The sequence below is a fragment of the Dendrobates tinctorius genome, unplaced genomic scaffold (assembly GCF_039654945.1).
Source record: "Dendrobates tinctorius isolate UK_male_01 unplaced genomic scaffold, ASM3965494v1 ptg000030l, whole genome shotgun sequence".
NCBI lineage: Eukaryota > Metazoa > Chordata > Amphibia > Anura > Dendrobatidae > Dendrobates > Dendrobates tinctorius.
Genome location: NW_027361698.1, coordinates 35343307 through 35356785, shown reverse-complemented (window position 1 = coordinate 35356785; position 13479 = coordinate 35343307). Strand labels below are relative to the sequence as shown.

At 44.5% G+C, this 13479-nt stretch overlaps 1 long non-coding RNA gene across 1 annotated transcript; it reads left to right on the top strand.

Moving 5' to 3' along the window:
* The first annotated feature begins 7974 nt into the window (after window positions 1-7974).
* LOC141086058 (uncharacterized) lies at window positions 7975-9226 on the top strand. The gene is made up of 2 exons (XR_012231491.1): window positions 7975-8161; window positions 8987-9226. It is a non-coding gene; the product is annotated as an uncharacterized lncRNA (long non-coding RNA).
* Window positions 9227-13479: the final 4253 nt, after the last annotated feature.

Here is a 13479-nt window from a genome sequence, read left to right as displayed (position 1 = left end):
TTATTAGTGAGGAACCATTTGGAAGACCCATTTCCACCCAAGCTGGCTGATGTCTTGAGATGTTGCTTCAGTATTGCCACATAATCTTATTTTGTCATGATGCCATCTATTTTGTGACGTGCACCAGTCCCTCCTGCAACAAAGCAACCCCACAACATGATGCTGCCACCCCCATGTTTCACAGTTGGAATGGTGTTCTAAGGCTTCCAAGCTTCTCCCTTTTTCCTCCAAACATAACGATGGTCATTATGCTTAAAAAGTTCAGTTTTAGTTTCATCAGACCACAACATGTCTCAAAAATTAAGGTCTTTATTCCTGTGTACATTTGCAAACATTAGTCTGGCTTTTTATGTTTCTTTTGGAGTAATGGCTTCTTCCTGGCAGAGTGGCCTTTCAGCTCATGTTGGTACAGAACTTGTTTCACTGTGGATATTGACACAATCTTACCAGCTTCCACCATCATCTTCACAAGGTCTTTTTCTTTTGTCCTTGGGTTGATATGCACATGTCGAACCAAAGCACATTGATATCTGGGACTCAGAATCCATCTCCTTCCTGCGGTATGATGGCTGGACATTCCCATCTTGTTTGTGCAGATGAACGAGGCACCTTCAGGTATCATAGAATCGTAGAGTTGGAAGGGACCTCCTGGGCCATCTGGTCCAACCCCCTGCTCAAAGCAGGATTCGCTAAATCATCCTAGTCAGATGTCTGTCCAGCCTCTGTTTGAAGACTTCCATTAAAGGAGAACTCACCACTTCTCTTGAAATTATCTTATCTTGAAATTGTACCCAAGGATGAGCCAGACTTGTGCAACTCCACAATTCTCTTCCTGATATCTTGGCTGATTTCTTGTGACTTTTCCAAGATGCTACACAAAGAAGCAGTGTGTTTCAGGGGTGCATTAAAATACATCCACAGCTGTGTCTCTAACTCAGATGTTGCCAAAAAACTAGTTATGGGCAAGCACTAAAATGCTTGGGTGCTCGTTGCTTGGGTTGAACAAATTGGAATACTCAGGTGCTCGACCCGAGCAACGAGCCCAATTTAAGTCTATGGGAAACTCGAGCAGTTTTCCGGCGGTAAGCAGGGGGACTAGAAATTGCTGAAATCAAAGGGAACAGTGCTCAAATGACATGGGAAGAGCCCTGGAAGCGTTTCTCACTCCCACGTCACTGCTGTGAGCAATGTTGTCATCTTACACCACTTTTACAGACTCACAATAAAACAAAAAAATGAAACCAAAATGGATTTTTCTTGGGAAATGTAATGAACATCCTTTCCAGAGTAATGATTTTTATATAAGGAAAAATAAATAACCAAAAACAAAAATGCTCCTCCGCACCTTGGGCTATGTTCACACGTAGCGTTTTTGAACTTTAGCATTGCTTTCAACCACGACAAATGTATTCACTAGGAAATGTCATTTTAACATTTTACAACCTTATCTGGCCATGTGGTGTGTGACACATCGTGTTTCATTTATGAAGGAGGGACTCTGAAAGTCACAAAGCCTATTTTTATAGGGCCATCAGGCGGCCTTTACTATTTTTAAAGGGCCAGCAGTTGGCCCTCACTATTCTTAGAGAGCCATCAGCCAGATACGCTTTGTTGTTCCCATTATTAAACAGTGGGTCTCCTATACTGTTATTGCTTATGCATTGAGTGGCAGGGCTGCCCAAAATTTTGACGCACCACAATACCCCTTTGAAGAGACATACAGGAGGGCCTCCTGAAAACAATGTTCCCATTATTAGGAAGTGGGTCTCCCATGCTGTTAGCCTATACAGTGAATGCAAGGCCTGCCAAACTTTAGACACGTTCAGGAGGGCCTCATTTAAAAAATGTTCCCATTATGAAGAAGTGGGTCTCCAATAGTGTTTGCCTATGCTGTGAATGCAAGGGCTGCCAAAAATTTGGAGTCACTCCAATGCCCCTTGGAAAAGACGTGAAGGAGGGCCTCATAAAACATGTTCCCATTAGAAAGGAGTGGGTCTCCTATACTTGTAATGCCCATGCACTAAGTGTATGGGCTGACAAACATTTACTCCTAGGGGGTATACATGAACATACTGTATAGCCATTTTTTTTTTTTGTTATGGGCATCATAAACACCCTTTAAAAAATGATGTGGGTGTTGCATCATGGACCACGGTCACCCTGGTGATATGGTGGTGGAGGATGGGGATGGAGAAGGAGGAGGACAACAGCAAATAGCCAAAATCAGGAAGTGTGTACCCATGTATGGATGTGAAGAGGTGCATGGGAATAGACCTCCCAAAAAAAGACACTGGATTTGAGTTTATGTTATGCTGCTGTCATTCGGTGCTGTTGAGAAGTCTGGCCCAATCCAGCCCTTGTTCATTTTTATAAGAGTCAACCTGTCAGCATTTTCAGTTGACAGGCAGATGTGCTTATCAGTTTTAATTACACCAGCGGCACCATGCTCTCCTCCTCCTCAGGCCATCCACGTTGAACAGACGGTATGACAGTTGTGCTTGTAGTACCATCTATAGCACATGAAAGTAGCTCCTGTTCTTCCTTCTCTTCCTCATTGTCACCCAATCCATGTTGGGATGAGATGAGGCTGGGCTGTGTGTAATCACCCTGTATGGTTCCTTGCTCCAAATCATCATGCTCCGCCTGCAATGCATCCTCTTTGATTGTGAGCAGAGAGCATTTCAGAACACAGAGATGCGAGATGGTGATGCTAATTATGGCGTCCTCGCCGTTCACCATCTTGGTGGACTCCTCAAAGTTTTGGAGGATGGTACATATGTCTGACATCCATGTCCACTCCTTAGGTCTTATATGTGGAGTCTGAATTGAATACTGATGCCCTTGTTGATGCTGGTAGTCAACAACTGCCCTCTTCTGCTCACAAATCCTTTCCAACATCTGCAGTGTAAAATTCCAAAGCGTGGGGACATCACATAACAGTCAGTGAGCCGGAAGCTGCAAATGCTGCTGAAGCACGGCAAGGGCGGCAGAAGCCGTAGCGGACTTTCTAAAATGGGCACACAGGCGGCATACTTTGACAAGCAGATCTGGCAGCTCCAGATAGGTTTTGAGAAACCATTGAACAACGAGGTTAAGCGCATGGGCCAGGCATGGTACGTGTGTGAGCTCGCCTCGCCTCAGAGCCGCTACCAGGTTCTGGCCATTGTCAAACACAACCATGCCTGGCTGTAGGTTCAGCGGTGTCAGCCACAGATCTGCCTGCTCTTTCAGAGCTGTCCACAACTCTTCAGCATTGTGCAGTTTGTCACCTAAGCATATTAACTTCAGCACAGCCTGTTGCAGCTTGGCTAAGGCAGTGCTTCCAGCTTGTGAATGTGCTTCCATCTGTAGCTATGAAAGTCTTCGAAAGAATTATGATGTCCCACCTGATAAAATTCACGCAGAAGCTATGGGACCCGCTTCAGTTTGCCTATAAGGAGAATCATTCGGCAAACGACACTGTCAATCTGGCACTGAAGTACATTTTGGATCATACAGATGAACTGCACTCATATGTCCGGATTCTTTTCATGGACTTTAGCTCAGCGTTCAATACCATTGATCCGAATTTACTTCATAAGAAAATGGTAGCTCTTGGAGTCCCTCTCAACTTATGCTTGTGGATTTATAACTTCCTGACAGCCAGGATACAGAGTGTAAAAGTTGGACCATTCACTTCGGACACCTTGGTCACAAACATCGGGGCACCTCAGGGGTGTGTTTTGTCCCCGTTACTGTTTTCTCTCTATACGACTGATTGCATCTCTTCAGCAGACTCAGTAAAAATCTTGAAATTTGCCGATGATATGACACTGTCTCATCAGGGGAAATGCTGAAGACTTGTATCGGAGTGAGGTGAAAAGAATATGTGACTGGTGTAAAGCCAATAATCTTGTACTCAACACTAAAAAAACTGCTGAGATGGTTGTGGATTTTAGGAAAGATCAACATGAGATACTTCCAATCTACATCCATGACGAAGTGGTTCTTAGGGTCACAGAGACCAAATTCCTCGGTGTTATCATCTCTCATGATCTTAAATGGGGGAAAAACGTGGATGCTGTTATAAGAAAAGCACAACAGAAGATGTTCTTCCTGCGTCAGCTGAAAAGATATGGTTTGTCTAAGAATCTGCTGATCTTATTCTTTAATGCTGTCATCAGATCTGTGATTTGTTCCTCTCTGATAGTCTGGTATGGGGGAGCCACTGCGCATGACAAACTCCGCTTACAAAGGACTTTCAGAACAGCAGAGAGAATTATAGGTTCCCCCCTGCCTAAATTCCAGGATCTTTATGATAAGAGTATTCGATCCCACGCATTGAAAATTTCATCCGATCCCTCTCACCCGGGACACTCCTCATTCCAACTACTCCCTTCAGGACGTCGCTTCAGAGTCCCCAAATGCAGCACCAACCGCCATATGAACAGTTTCTATCCACTCTCTGTTCAACAATTAAATCGTCATGTGTAGACTATGTACTGTATCTGTCTTGTTAGATGTTACTTGTTGTATCTGTTGTTATATATTATGTTGCCTCTTTGCCACAAAGAATTCCTTGTATATATGTAATATGTACTTTTTGGGATAATAAATTTGATTGATTGATTGATTGATATGGTCATTTCGGAGATGGAGGCTGAAGAGGAGGAGGAGGATGAGGTGCAGTAGCTCTAGACTGTGGGGGCAACCCTAATTGACCTAGGGTCCACAATCCTGGGCGTTGGGAGGATGTGTTCCATCCCAAGGTCCGACTGGGTCCCAGCTTCCACTATGTTAACCCAGTGTGCTGTCAGCGAGATCTACCGTCCCTGCCCACAAGTACTTGTTCACGTGTCCGTGGTTAGGTGGACTTTCCAAGTAACTGCATTGTTGAGAGCATGGATAATGTTGTGGGACACGTGCTTGTGTAATGCGGGGATGGCACACCGGTAGAAATAGTGGCGGCTGGGGACCGCCGCCATCAGGTTACGGAAAGCTTCAGTCTCCATGAGCCTAAAAGGCAAATTTTCGAGCGCAACCAGTCGCGAAATGTGTGAATTTAGTAGTGTGGCCTGTGGGGCGTTAGTTGCGTATTTGCGCTTGCGTTCCAAGCACTATAGTATGGACAACTGAACGCTGCGGTGGGGCAAGGACGTGGACGTGCTTGCCGATGGTGCTAGTTGAATGTGTGCAACAACAGGTGCAGGGCAGGAGGCAACTTCGCATGCACCATGGACAGCGGAAGAAGCAGCGGTGTCACCCACAGACACTGTTCATGGACCCTGGGGTTTGGCCAACAAAGTTGGGTGCTTTGCTACAATGTGCCTGATCATGCTGGTGGTTGTCATGCTGGTAGTTTTGCTACCCCTGCTGATGCTGGCCTGGTAGGTGGTGCAAATGATCCTTTTGGGGTTATCGGCAGAGTCTTTAAAAAACAACCAGACTCGGGAAGACCTAACAGTTGGACTGGCAACTTGCGTCGTGTTGGTGTTACAGGGAATGGTTGCCCGCCTTCTGTCTACGGCCACCCCACTGTTGGGGTGCTATGCCTCCCTCCACCTGTGTGCTGCTGTCCTCACTCTGCATGTCCTCCTGCCAGCTTAGGTCAGTTGCTATATCATTCACCACCTTGTCTTCCTCCTCCTGACTTTCTGTCAATTGTGTCTCATCATCGTCCACCTCTTGTGACACTTTCCCACCGTTGCCTTTGTGTGACCGTGGCTGCTCAAATATTTGGGCATCGCTACATGCGATCTCTTATTGCCCTGATTCAAGTGGATGGGGCGAGAGGCCCGAATCTATAAATAGAAAAGTGAACAGCTCTTCAGAGTCTACAAGTGTGGGATCAGTTGTCTCCGGGCACTCGGCATGGTGGGAGGAAGGAAGATCAGGGTGAGGAATATGCGGTCCAGACTCACGGCTACTGAGACTTGACCATGTTGAAGACAGGGTGTTGGTGATGATGGCAAAGTGACTGGAAGCATTATCCGCTATCCAACGAACAACCCTTTTGACACTGCTCTGGGTTCAGTAGTGGTGTGCTGCAGTCCCCTAGTAATTCAGACAGGAAGATCGAGCGAAAAGATGTGGGTGTTTGTTGTGGCACAATTTCAGCTTGCCTACGGCCTCTGCATGTATCATCATCATCACGTCCAGTTTCCTGTCCCTTGCCACGTGCTTTGCCCATTTTAAATGGAGGACAATAATTTCCACATTCACTACAAATGGCTGAATTTGGAGGGAACTTATATGTGATTCGTGTGATGGACAAACAACAGTTTGAAATAGCTGGTCTGTATGTAATTATTCTTACTAGCAAACTTTCAATAAATTTGATAACACACTGCAACAAAATTTAAAGGGAGGCCAGAAATGGCAGAATTTGGAGCGCACTTTTTATCTCTGATCCGTGTGACGGACAAACCACTGCGTGAAATAGCAGGCCTGTAAAAAAAATTATTCCTGACCCCTGATACCTGGGGCTATGTCTACAAATATCTGTAATAGCAGCAGACAGAAATGGAATGGACCCTTTTGTTATTTGCACTGCAGACTGCCAAATACACTGCCTGCCTGCCTAGCACTGATATCTATGCAGCTTTATTAGTCCTCAGCAGGACTGTTAGTTGTGATGGATATGTATAATATATATGGTATATTCACAGTAAGTTAGAACCGAGCAAATCTCTCCCTAGCTCAGTAGCAACCCTCTCTACACTGCCTGATTCCGGAGCAGACTGGGACGAGCATAGCGGCGCCAGGTCTAATATAGACCGGATGACGCTGTGCGGCTAGCCAATCACTGTAATGCCACAACCAACATGGCTGCGGCATAACAGTGTGTGGCCGACAATCCCTGCATGTTCATTGGCTCTCTAAAGAGCGCCAAGCATGCAGGGTGAGGACTCAAGTTCCCAACGAGCAACCCTGGAAATACTCGGCAAGCTCCGAGCATCTCTAGCAGTGAGATGCTCCGTCGAGCACTGAGTATTAGCGAGCATGCTCGCTCATCACTTCCAAACACATGAAATCATCATATGAAAAGTCCACAATTTTTTAAGTAATCTTAGTGTATGTAAACTTTTAACGTTGCATTAAGTGATAAAAATGCCTTAAATCATTCTCTGTCTTTCAGTATTCTGGCATTTAATCATATTATCATAGAAAATATGGGTATTTTTCACAAGTGGTAAATACTACAACTACTTACAAAAATCCTGTACAAAATACAAAAATCCTGAGGGCAGTTATATGGTGCCCAAAGTTCACAAACCCCTGCAAAAACCACCTGGGAGACCGATTGTGTCGGGTATAGGAGGATTATACGAAAGGTCATGTGTATATGTTGACTTTTTCTTGCAGCCTATAGTACAGGGACTGGACTCTTACATTCGTGACTCGGCACATCTTATCCAGTGCCTGGAACCCTTGGAACTTCCGGACCACATCCTTCTGGCAACTTTAGATGTCGAGGCATTATACACGAGCATAAATCATGACATAGGTATTTCGGCTGTAGAGTATTTTTTGCATTTGTTCTCAACAGGGCACAGGGGACATGATACCTTTGTTTTGGATCTTTTGAGGGAAGTACTTGAAAAAAACTATTTCATTTTTTATAGAGTTTTTTATAGGCAAGTCTCGGGTACTGCTATGGGTGCCAGATGTGCACCATCGTATGCGAATCTGTACATGGGATGGTGGGAAAATACTCAAGTGCGGACAAAATCAGCCTTCCAGTGCCATGTGCATGGATGGTACCGCTTTATTGATGATATCCTCATCCTATGGACAGGCTCGAGGGTAGAATTTGATTCTTTTGTTGAGGAACTTAATAACAACAGCTGGAATATACGTTTAACCTCCTGTGTTTCCAACAGCTCGGTGAATTTCCTTGACTTGAAAGTTATGATTCAAGATAATAAGATAAACACGACACTTCATCGGAAGAGTACAGCGACGAATAACTTTCTTCATTACAAGAGCCCACCTGCGTAATGGGATCCCGAAGGGACAGTTCTTACGATTAAGGAGGAACTGCAGTCGGCTGGAGGATTTCCAAAAAGAATCTCGTGCTCTAACGGAGCGTTTCCTGGAACGTGGTTATCCACGAAATACGGTGTCTAGAGCGTATCAATATTCAAGGAACTGCACGAGAGAAGACACCCTGAGACCTAGGGTGAGAACTAATCCAAGCACAATAAATTTAATAACCAAATTTAATAATCAATGGGGAGATATTTATAGAATTTTGAACAACAATTGGGATATTCTTTGTAGTGAGAATAAACTAAAGAATTTTATCTCTGAGAGGCCTAGGATGATAGCAAGGAGAGCAACAAACCTTAAGGACTACCTTACGAATAGCCATTTCAGACGTTCCAAAACCAAAATCAGATGTGGTAATTCCAACAAGGGATCATTCCCTTGTGGTAATTGTACAGTATGCCCACTGATGATTGCGACTAGGGGGCTTTCAATACCAGGTATACCTATACAGGTCCAGTCTAGGGCATATTTCAATTGTCGTTCGCGCAATTTGGTCTATGCACTGGTTTGTGGTTGTAATAAGGTGTATGTGGGTCAAACCACACAAGAGTTGCGCAGGAGAGTTCAACAACATCTCTCTAATATAGCCACGGCTAGAGTTGATAAAACTAAAGAAAGACAGATCACGTCTGTGGCAGCTCATTTTTTGGAATGTCATGGTGGTAGTCCAAAGTCTCTTCGAGTCATGGGGCTGGAAGGAGTTCAGACAAGCATCAGGGGAGGTAAAATTACAAATGAGCTATTGAGGCGTGAAGCCAGATGGATCTTTGAACTCAAAAGCTTGGCTCCAGGGGGTTTAAATGAAGAGCTGCTGTATACAGGGTTCTACAAAGAGAGTTAACTTACTATCTCCTTATCTCCTTTGATGACCAGTCTACAGTTGGTCTAGATACACTGATTCCTCCCGTGAACCCCCAGCCCCATGACGTTTTCTTTTCTTTTGTTTTGTCCGTAGGGCTCTAGGACTGGGATCCAAATCTGGGAGAATACCTTCTGAAAGATACGTGATGATGAAGTTGATTGGGATAGAACAACCACCAATTCGTTACATCTTGGATAATATTTGGACACTTAAGACTAATTATCTTGTGATGATTATGTTTCTTATTGATGGTACACAAGTTGTGGTCTAGTCCTTGTATTATATTGGAACTTCATATGGATGTACCTTTGATACTAAAATAACTCATGTTCATGTCTGACTCAAATGCTCTGTGTCTTAATATGTTGGTCATCAACATCTGCAGGAGAATTTCGTGCAGATGGTTAGCTTCTTCAGGATTAGCTAAGTAACCCTGTTAAGTCTATATCTATATGGCGTGATATCAGAGCCTGGTTTCTGAGTGACTTAAAATATAGGAGGGTGCTTGATTTCATCAAGATAAATTATGAACATATAAACACGTAGACTTCACAATTATATCTGATTTGAATAACCTGGTGATTATATATGATTTTCCCTATATTTTCGTGGAGCTTCTAGCAAGGGCTACTGGGTCTGGGTGTTATGTTGTGTGAACAGATATATTTTTACTGTCATGTTGTGCCAGTGTCTAGACCACTTTTTGACACATTACATTGTGGTTGTATTCACACTATGCGTCATCTTATGGTAGCGCTTTCAGCGCATTAAGCCGTGGTGCTAGTAAGGGCCATTAAATCTGGGTGTCATTATAATGAGTGAACAGATATATATTTTTACTGTTATGCTGTGCCGGTGTCAAGACCACTTTTTGACACATTAAATTGTGGCTGTATTTACACTATGCGTCATCTTATGGTAGCGCTTTTTGCGCATTAAGCCGTGGTGCTAGCAAGGGTTACTAAATCTGGATATCGTTATATTGAGTGAACAGATATATTTTCACTGTCATGCTGTGTCAGTGTATAGACCATTTCTTGACACATTATATTGTGGCTGTATTCACACTATGCGTCATCTTATGGTAGCGCCTTTAGCGCATTAAGCCGTGGTGCCAGCAAGGGTTATTAAATCTGAATATTGAGTGAATAGATATATTTTTTATTGTCATGATGTGCCAGTGTATAGACCACTTCTTGACACATTATATTGCGGCTGCATTCACACTATGCGTCATTTTATGGTAGCGCTTTTAGCGCATTAAGCGGTGGTGCTAGTAAGTGCTATTAAATCTGGGTGTCGTAATATTGAGTGAACAGATATATTTTTACTGCCATACTGTGCCAGTGATTAGACCATTCTTTGACACATTACACTCTGGCTGTATTCACACTATGCGTCATCTTATGGTAGCACTTTTAGCACACTAAACCGTGGTGCTAGCAAGGGCTGTTAGATCTGGGGCTCGTTATTTTGAGTGAACAGATATATTTTTACTGTCATGCTGCGTCAGTGTCAAGATCACTTTTTTGACACATCACATTGTGGCCGGATTCACACTATGCGTCATCTTATGGTAGCGCTTTTAGCGCATTAAGCCATGGTGTTAGCAAGGGTTATTAAATCTGGGTGTCGTTGTATTGAGTGAACAGATATATTTTGTGGCTGTATTCACATTATGCGTCATCTTATGGTAGCGCTTTTAGTGCATTATATTGAGTGCACAGATGAAGTTTATTATTACTGTTATGTTGTGCCAGTGTTCAGATTATTTTTTGACACATCAAATTGTGACCTTATTCACACTATGCGTCATCTTATGGTAGCGCTTTTAGCGCATTATATTGAGTGCACAGATGAAGTTTATTATTACTGTTATGTTGTGCCAGTGTCCAGATTATTTTTTGACACATCAAATTGACCTTATTCACACTATGCTTCATCTTATGGTAGCGCTTTTAGCGCATTATATTGAGTGCACAGATGAAGTTTATTATTACTGTTATGTTGTGCCAGTGTTCAGATTATTTTTTGACACATCAAATTGTGACCTTATTCACACTATGCGTCATCTTATGGTAGCGCTTTTAGCGCATTATATTGAGTGCACAGACAGTGGCGTAGCAACTGTTTGTGGCGCCCGGGGCGGTCGAAAAATTTGCCGCCCCTTTGGTCGTTGATAATTCGGAAGCATCCGAAGAGCCCACACTACACTCAAAGATCTAATTTTTAGTCTGCTACTAACTCTGCTATTATTTCTAAATTTCTAGACTTTCAACTTCTTGCAGTTCTCTATATGTATGTATGTATTAGCTTGATGATGCTGGATGAAGACCTAATGGCTTTTTTTAATAATAATTTTTAATAATGTGACAGAAAAAAAAACAGAAAGTACAAATTATTTTGGCGGACAGGGGGCGGACACTGACAGCTTGGGGTCCCTGTGCAAGAAATGTGTCCGGGCCCCCCTCCTTTTATGGCGTCAGAGCTACGTGTGTGTGTATATATATATATAGATAGATAGATTATTGATATTATATAGCCACACACACACATACAGGTATATATTACATAGTCTCCTTTATTATGTATATTGCTGTCCCATACACAGTGCCTTCTCTTGTTATGTACAGTTCCGTCCCTTACATATTGGATTATATAGAGCCCTGTTTTTTATTACATACCGTCCTGTCTTGTTAGCTGTATAATGCAATGATGGCTGATGGAGCATGGGAAAGCTTCCTTTCTAATGGAGGAGCTGATGGACTGGTCGTCTGGTCACCGGCTCCTCGATCAGCAGTCATTTTATATCTAACAAGAGAGGGGACTATGTAATAAAAGAGGGGGGCTGTGAATAACAAAAATAACAAAAATACACTATGTAAGAGACAGCACTATACATAACAGCAGAGGAAGCTATATAATAAGGGACGGCACCATATATAACTAGAGAGGATGGTAGGTAATAAGGGGCGGTGTTATACATAATAAAAGAGGAAACTATGTAACTAAGGATGGTGTTATACAGAATTAGTGAGTACACTATATACTAAGGGACTGTGTTAGACATAATAAACGATAATGTCTTCCTCCACCTCCCCCTGTTCCTAAGGCCATTATAAGTCCCCCTTCCTCCCATCCCAATCCCCCACACCCCTCATTGTCCTCCTCCCCTCGCATCCCATTATTGTCCTCTCCCCCACCTCCATCATTTTCTTCTCCACCACTATCTTTGATTTCTCCCCCACCACTCCCATCATTGCCCATTCCACCACCTCCATCATTTCCTCCTCCTCCACCACCCCCATTTATTGCCCTTTCCACCACCACCATCATTGCATTCTCACCCACCACTCCATCATTGCCCTCTCGACCATCACCCCATCATTGTCTTCTCCCCATCACTGCCTTCTCCATCACCCCATCACTGTGCCTTCTCCCCATCACTCCCATCATTGCCTGCTCCATCACCCCATCACTCCCATCATTGTCTGCTCCATCACCCCATCATTGCCTGCTCCATCACCCCCATCATTGCCTGCTCCATCACCCCATCACTGCCTTCTCCATCACCCCATCACTGCCTGCTCCATCACCCCATCACTCCCATCATTGTCTGCTCCATCACCCCATCACTGCCTGCTCCATCACTCCCATAATTGTCTGCTCCATCACCCCCATCATTGCCTGCTCCATCACCCCCATCACTCCCCTCATTGCCTGCTCCATCACCCCATCATTGCCTGCTCCATCACCCCCATCATTGCCTGCTCCATCACCCTATCACTGCCTTCTCCATCACCCCATCACTGCCTGCTCCATCACCCCCATCACTCCCCTCATTGCCTGCTTCATCACCCCATCATTGCCTGCTCCATCACCCCATCATTGCCTGCTCCATCACCCCCATCATTGCCTGCTCCATCACTGCCTGCTCCATCACCCCATCACTGCCTGCTCCATCACCCCATCATTGCCTGCTCCATCACCCCATCATTGCCTGCTCCATCACCCCATCATTGTCTGCTCCATCACCCCATCATTGCCTTCTAGACCATCACTCCCATCATTGCCTGCTCCATCATACACACAGACACACACACACACACACAGACATACATACATACATACACACAAGACACCACCTCTCTCCTCTCACCTGTCCGCAGCATCGCCCGCGCTTCCTCCCTCACACAGCAGCGGCCGCTGAATGATGACGTCATTCAGCGGCGCTCCTCTGTGTGAAACAGGAAGCGCGGCCTCCGGACAGGAAGCAGGACGGACCCTTGCCGCTCCGCTCCTGCTATTCACTCTTGCAGGCAGCGGAGCTGCCGTGATCGCATCGCTCCCTACCCGCCGCTGCACTGCACTGCAGGGTGGAATTGCTGCTGCCGCGCCGCCCCCACACACATGCCGCCTGGGGCGGACCGCCCCCCCCACGCTACGCCAGTGTGCACAGATAAAGTTTATTATTACTGTTATGTTGTGCCAGTGTCCAGATTATTTTTTGACACATCAAATTGTGACCTTATTCACACTATGCGTCATCTTATGGTAGCGCTTTTAGCGCATTATATTGAGTGCAC